Source organism: Zingiber officinale, chromosome 9B (genome assembly GCF_018446385.1).
Source record: "Zingiber officinale cultivar Zhangliang chromosome 9B, Zo_v1.1, whole genome shotgun sequence".
NCBI lineage: Eukaryota > Viridiplantae > Streptophyta > Magnoliopsida > Zingiberales > Zingiberaceae > Zingiber > Zingiber officinale.
Window position 1 is genome coordinate 37,116,826 of NC_056003.1, and position 6,068 is coordinate 37,122,893.

Here is a 6,068-nt window from a genome sequence, read left to right on the forward strand (position 1 = left end):
ATTTGCAAATGCACAACACTTGTACATACAGTGAGAAAGGAACTGCAAATTCTATGGGTACATGATTAGAATGTTGACTACCATCAATAAATTATTGTTAACTTCAAATGAGTTAAATGCAGGTCAAACTAAAGTAAATACAAATAGAGAAAATGGTTTGCTGTATTTGCCAAGTTAATTGCAGAAAACAATAATTGCTTGTGGGGCAAGCGAATTCACACAAAAAGTCAAAAATGTCTCAGTAATAGCTCAATTTGGATGCTTTATGAACCATCAATCCGGTACATGAGCTTTCAAGAGCATTCTCAATGTCAGGGATCACACAAGTCGCCTTAACATGAACCGAGTAAGAAGATGTTGAAAGAGAGAAATTATGAAAATTCAGGCAAAAGAGATACTGATTAGATGGGCATGCACCATTCTCATAAAAACATCAATTACCTCTGTCTCAAATCTACCATGAACCAAGTAAGAAGATGTTGAAAGAGAAATTATGAAAATTCAGGCAAAAGAGATACTGATTAGATGGGCATGCGCCATTCTCATAAAAACACCAATTACCTCAGTCTCAAATCTACCATTAACCAACTGAACTGCATCCTTCAGCATTGAGACATCCACATCTCCGTTTGGAAGAGGAACCACCATATTATCCAACATAATCCGAGTCAAGGATGTCCTATTCTGACAAGAAAATTCCAATAACTCTTCCAACTCTTCCAAAGTCCTTGTCTCCACCTGTTTCAACATCCACTATTATGGTAGAAGGATTGGCATGATACTGTGAGGCATATATATTGCATACAGATGACAGGGTAAAAGAGAAAAACAGATTTAGCACATCTTCAATTTTTTTGCCTCGTAGGATATATTTGAATGTTTGCACTATATTTGCATCATGGCACTGCATTTGACATAACTATCACAAGAAGCAATGGGTTTTAACATGATGGATCTTGGAAACCAGAAATCTTAGATGAAATCATTGGAAAAAGTATTTCATGAAAGTTTACTACTAAGCAAATATTGTTCTGTAAAAGGAAATTTGAAAAACAAAGGCTAAGAATTTAGTTGCATTGACTAGAAAAAGTGCCAATTACATTGTCATCCCCTTGACTAGGTAGTTCTACCCTACCAGCTCCAAAGAAACTAGTATTGCTTTCGCTTCATATCCTAATCAGAATAAAATACTCGAAAGCCAGATCGAACCCAAATCGAGTAGGGTCGATTTGTTCGACTTGTATAACCTGCTTCAAAGCTGTCAAAAACAGGCATGGAGTATATCTGAAAACTGCTGAGGCAGTTAAACACAACCAAGAGGAATGTTGTTGCTGGAAGCCCTCTTGGGATATCATGGCTGTGATATATATAAAGGGCATTTAGTATTCCTCCTTGAGGCATCTGGAAAACATATAAAGGTGTAAGAGGCAAATTATAATTCAAAAAATCTTGTTTGGAAATCAATGTAACGTTCAAATTATGGGCAGGTTCTCCTATGAATAGCAGGTTTACATCTCACCCTTGCATCCTTTTGGGAGGCAATCTAATTTGATAAACGAGCAAAAAGAGATACTATAGTCAGATTGAATGCAAAGGCAAAGAACACTATTAATACATACTGCATGTAAGCTTCTCTAGGTTAAGCAGAAAGTGATCGAGTTTAGATGTGCTCCTAAAGGACCAACAAAGCTATATAATGTCAAGAGAGTTACCATAAACAACCTCCATCTCTTTTCTACAAGAGGAAAAATCATATAGAGATCAATTGTCACTTAGTTAGAGTGAAAGCTATATATAATGGGTACTTTCCTAAGCGACAACTTGGTACAAGAGGAAAAATCATATAGATGATGCATAGAGCAATCATACACAACTCTAAGATGACGTGGACAAGTGGCAATCAAATAATGATCTGTATTATAAATAGTCTAGTGTTTATGAACACACTAAACATATTGAAGATCATAGCCACCACCCGTGCCACAATTATGTCCAAAAAGATCAGCTAGTCTAATTCCCACATTTTAAATTAGTTAGTTTTTCTAGAATTTGTAAATACTCATTTACATGGATTGTATTCTTATTTCATATAACAAACAAACAAAAAAAAATCCAGATTTTCACTGTGATGATGAAAAACTTGGTAATTTTTTTAGGTTATGTGAAAAAATAGAAGTCTCGAGTGGAAACTCTCTTTTACCGCTGTGCCAGTCACTAGTATGTAAAAGTCTGTAGGTGCTTCGTTCTGCAAGATCACATCTTCCCTGGGTGGATAATACTCAGCTTTCATCTTAGATACCTTCAAATATACAAAAGATGAGATACTGAGGTGAGAGCACTATGTTGTGATATTCTGTCTGGCAAAATCTGGAGTTAGAAAATTCTAATAATTACCAGTTGGAATAGCAGGTCATTAGATACTCCATGGAACAAGTAGACACTTTGAACCAGTGAGTAAAACAGATAGTGAGTAATGCTGGATCTGATGGCTTTGGGAAGGGCATCCAGTGTCTCTTGCTGTTGGAGGCCTTCTGAGTCAGTCCTGAACTTCAAACTAAGATGTGAGATCATTTGTTCTTATAAGCGTTCTGGAAGCTGATTTCTTTGTGCAAACCCCATGGCTGCTTGGATTGTATCCCTCTGCAATGATCAGTACATATCTTTAATGCTATAAAAGTAAAACAAGAGTAAATATTGGTTGCAAGTACAACTTGCTGCCATCTTAATGGATTGATCAAGTTTTGCATTGCGAAACTTACATATCTTCTAGTTCGGCTAGTTCCATGAACTACCAAATTGGTCATATTTCTGATTAAATAGGCTGTTAGTCCAAGGTTAAAGAGCATGTAGAAAATGTCAAAAATCATCTCTCCTGTATTTTCAGCATGCAAGTCTCCATAACCAATGGTTGTAAGGGTGGTGATTGACTAGTACATCGAGGTCACATAGCGGATCCACAAGCCTCGCTCGTGGGAATCTGGCATAGAAGCACCGATCCAAGTACTGCTTGGATTATGATACCTTGCAGAGAAGATAATAGAAGCACCCAGCACAGTGCACAGCAAATAGAGTCACCTATGAGATTGTTATGAAATGACAGTATCAGCCGAAGTATCTGTTGGTGCAATCGACCTAGGTTTTGATGTGTGTGTCAAAGATTTTAAATTAGGCTTTCATATGTATTTGATATGTGTTTGAGTCTTGCAGGACTTGGTGAAACACATGAGAACTTGGTACGGCCAAGTATGAGAAACTCATCCAAGGGCTCGGATCCTTGAGTCGGTGAAGGATGGTGTGGAAGACATCCGAGGGACCTCCGGACGAGGAGCAATGGAGTGGAGCCAAGGGAAGTGGACTTCAAGGCAGCGTGAAGGATGGCACGGAGAGGAGCCGCGGGCTCGGGTGCATCCGAGGGACGAAGGCCGAAGAAGAGGACTTCAAAGGCGACTCCGGAAAGGATGAGAGGAGAGAATGTACTGGGACCAGTCGACTGGTTATGAGACCAGTCGACTGATCCAACTTCACAGAATGCACAGAAGCATTCTGTGCTTGTCGGCTATGGGGACCAGTCGACTGGTCCTGAGACCAGTCGACTGGTACATAGATGTTGGCAGGATTTGGCTTTCTGCAGAGAGCCGTTGGCTGGGTCCAACGGCACACCAGTCGACTGGTGCTTGGACCAGTCGACTGGTGTCGGGGTTTGAGTTGATTAGTGATCAACTCTCTCCTCTTATTTAAGGGGAGCTTTGGGGCATTAAGGAGGTTACTGATGCTTGTAGTTTAACTCCTATTCTGTGCCCAAAAGCTCCCAAGTCAATTCTCTTCCTCCTAATTCTAACTCCATCTTGTAAGGAGGAAGAGTGCCCTTGTGAGAGGTTTGCTCCACCGAGAAGGAGAAGCTTAAGCCGGAGATTGCCGGGGACTGATCCACCGAAGGATCAAGGGCTCGTCCACCTCAAGGACACGCCGTGGAGTAGGAGCAAGCAATCTCCGAACCACGTAAAAGAATCGTGTTAGCGTTTGTGTTCTTGCTCATTGCTTTCTTGTTTTAGTTTTCATTTCCGCTTGCGTAAACTAACCGTGTAGAGAAGAAATCGAACTTGGGGGTGCCGTCTATCCAACCCCCCTTCTAGCCGGCCACCGATCCTCCAACAGTATCAACTGCAAAAGGTAAGTGAATGCACGAATTGATGGTAAAGAATAAAGATCCTTACACAAATAAGTTTTGCACATCGAACCCAAAAGTAGTTGAAGTGCCTATCTTTCTCTAGTCTGGTAAATGAAAAATGAAGTGTGTTGAATTAGTTGGAAGGCAATAATATCTTCCCTCAGGGAACACAAAAAGCATTCACATAGTTATTTAAGATGCATACCTTGCAAATAGTGCACTAACTCTTTTGAGACGCCAGAGACGGAGCATGTTGAAGAATCCATAAGAGCGGAGCTTATTAGGTAACAATTTGCGTGCAAGTTCGGAAGGGATAGTGGAAGCAACATCAAGAACAAACCAACTGGTCAAATATTTCCATGCTATTAGCTTAGGATCATCAACGAGCAGATAAGTTGTTCTATCAAGGTAGGCCAAAAAGAAGGTTAAAATGATGTCAATGGCAAAGAAGGCGTTGACGATATTGTCAACCAGGGCAAGAGTTTCGCATGCCCAAGGAATCCAAATTCGAATGGAGAAACCCAAGCAGAATAGACAACGAAGTCCCAAATTCGAATGGGGATTAAAGAAGGTTACATGCAATGGAAGAGTAGAAAATCAATATTTACGCATCTGAAAAATTGCACCTTGAAGACTAGGATCCTTAGCTCGAAGTCCTAAATCTTTCTCACAATATCTTCACTAAATTATACAGATTAGGAGTTAGGAGAGAATACAACTCTTTTCAAAAAAAAATAATCATAATAATAATAAAGGGTAAAAAGTTATTCAAAGAGAATCCCACATCAAATCTATCACCGAAGTTCCACAAGGAATATCGATCCAGAAGAAAGTTCGGATTTTACAAGGGTTCATGACCAAGAAAAAAAGGGTTTACATGCAAGAGGGAAAAAATCTGAACAAAAAGAAGGCAAAGAACAAGAGAAAAAACCCCACAAGCTTTCCATCCAGAGCAAATTCCACAACTCACAATCTCGAACGGAAAAAAAGGAGTTCTCCCTAGTAACGGCAGAGGGAATAGAACACCAGACCTGTATCGCCGATCGTAAGGGGAAACGATGAACCTCCGGAACTTGACCCTGTGGTTGCTCCTGGCCCCGAGGGAGGGGAGAATCCCGGTGGAGAGGCTGTAATGGCTGCCGTCCCGCGAGATCTCCTTCTCTGCCTCGATGCCGCACATCATTGCCAACGGCATGTTGAACACCTTCGCCGTATCCGCCATAGTCGCCAGATCACATTATCTACACCCACACTCCCTCTCTCCAACCCCTCCCTTTCCGGATTCAAAGCATCACAGCTCACAAAAATCTCGATTGGCGATGGCGGCCGCCGAGGCGTGAGCAAGAGCGGAGAAAGCGGCAACAGCAAGACGGCCCGTTGTAAAAGGGAGGAGTTGGAGGAAATGCGGCGTTGTAAAAGGGACGAGTTGGAGGAGATGCTGTGTGGTTGGACGGAGCAAGAGCGTCGATCTAGGAAGGGGAAGAGGGAGATGAGGTTGAGAGAGATGGTTGGAGGTTTAGGTTTAGGTTTAGGCTGAGGCAGATGGTCGGAGGAAGGGGCGCGATATAGGTTTAGGTTTGGAGGGAACTTCACAGCGTTGTAAATTTTGGTTGGTGGAATATTAAAATATTTTATTTTAGTTCATTAACACCGGGTTTTAAAAACCGTTGTTAAAATCGGTGTCTATTAATGAAAAAAATGCACTCATAGACATCGCCTAAAAAACCGATGTCTATGAGCGAAAATCTGCCCTCATAAACACCGGTTTTTGGAAAAACCGGTGTAAAATGCTCAAAGACATCGATTTTTGCTTAAAACCGTTGTTGTTCCACTGATGTCTATGAGGGTTTTTGTTGTAGTGTGCATATACTTATTCATGTTAAATGGTTCCCTTTATGCT

General features: G+C 41.0%; 1 pseudogene; it reads right to left on the bottom strand.

Moving 5' to 3' along the window:
* Positions 1-448: 448 nt before the first annotated feature.
* Positions 449-5,392, bottom strand: LOC122022936 (annotated as a pseudogene).
* Positions 5,393-6,068: the final 676 nt, after the last annotated feature.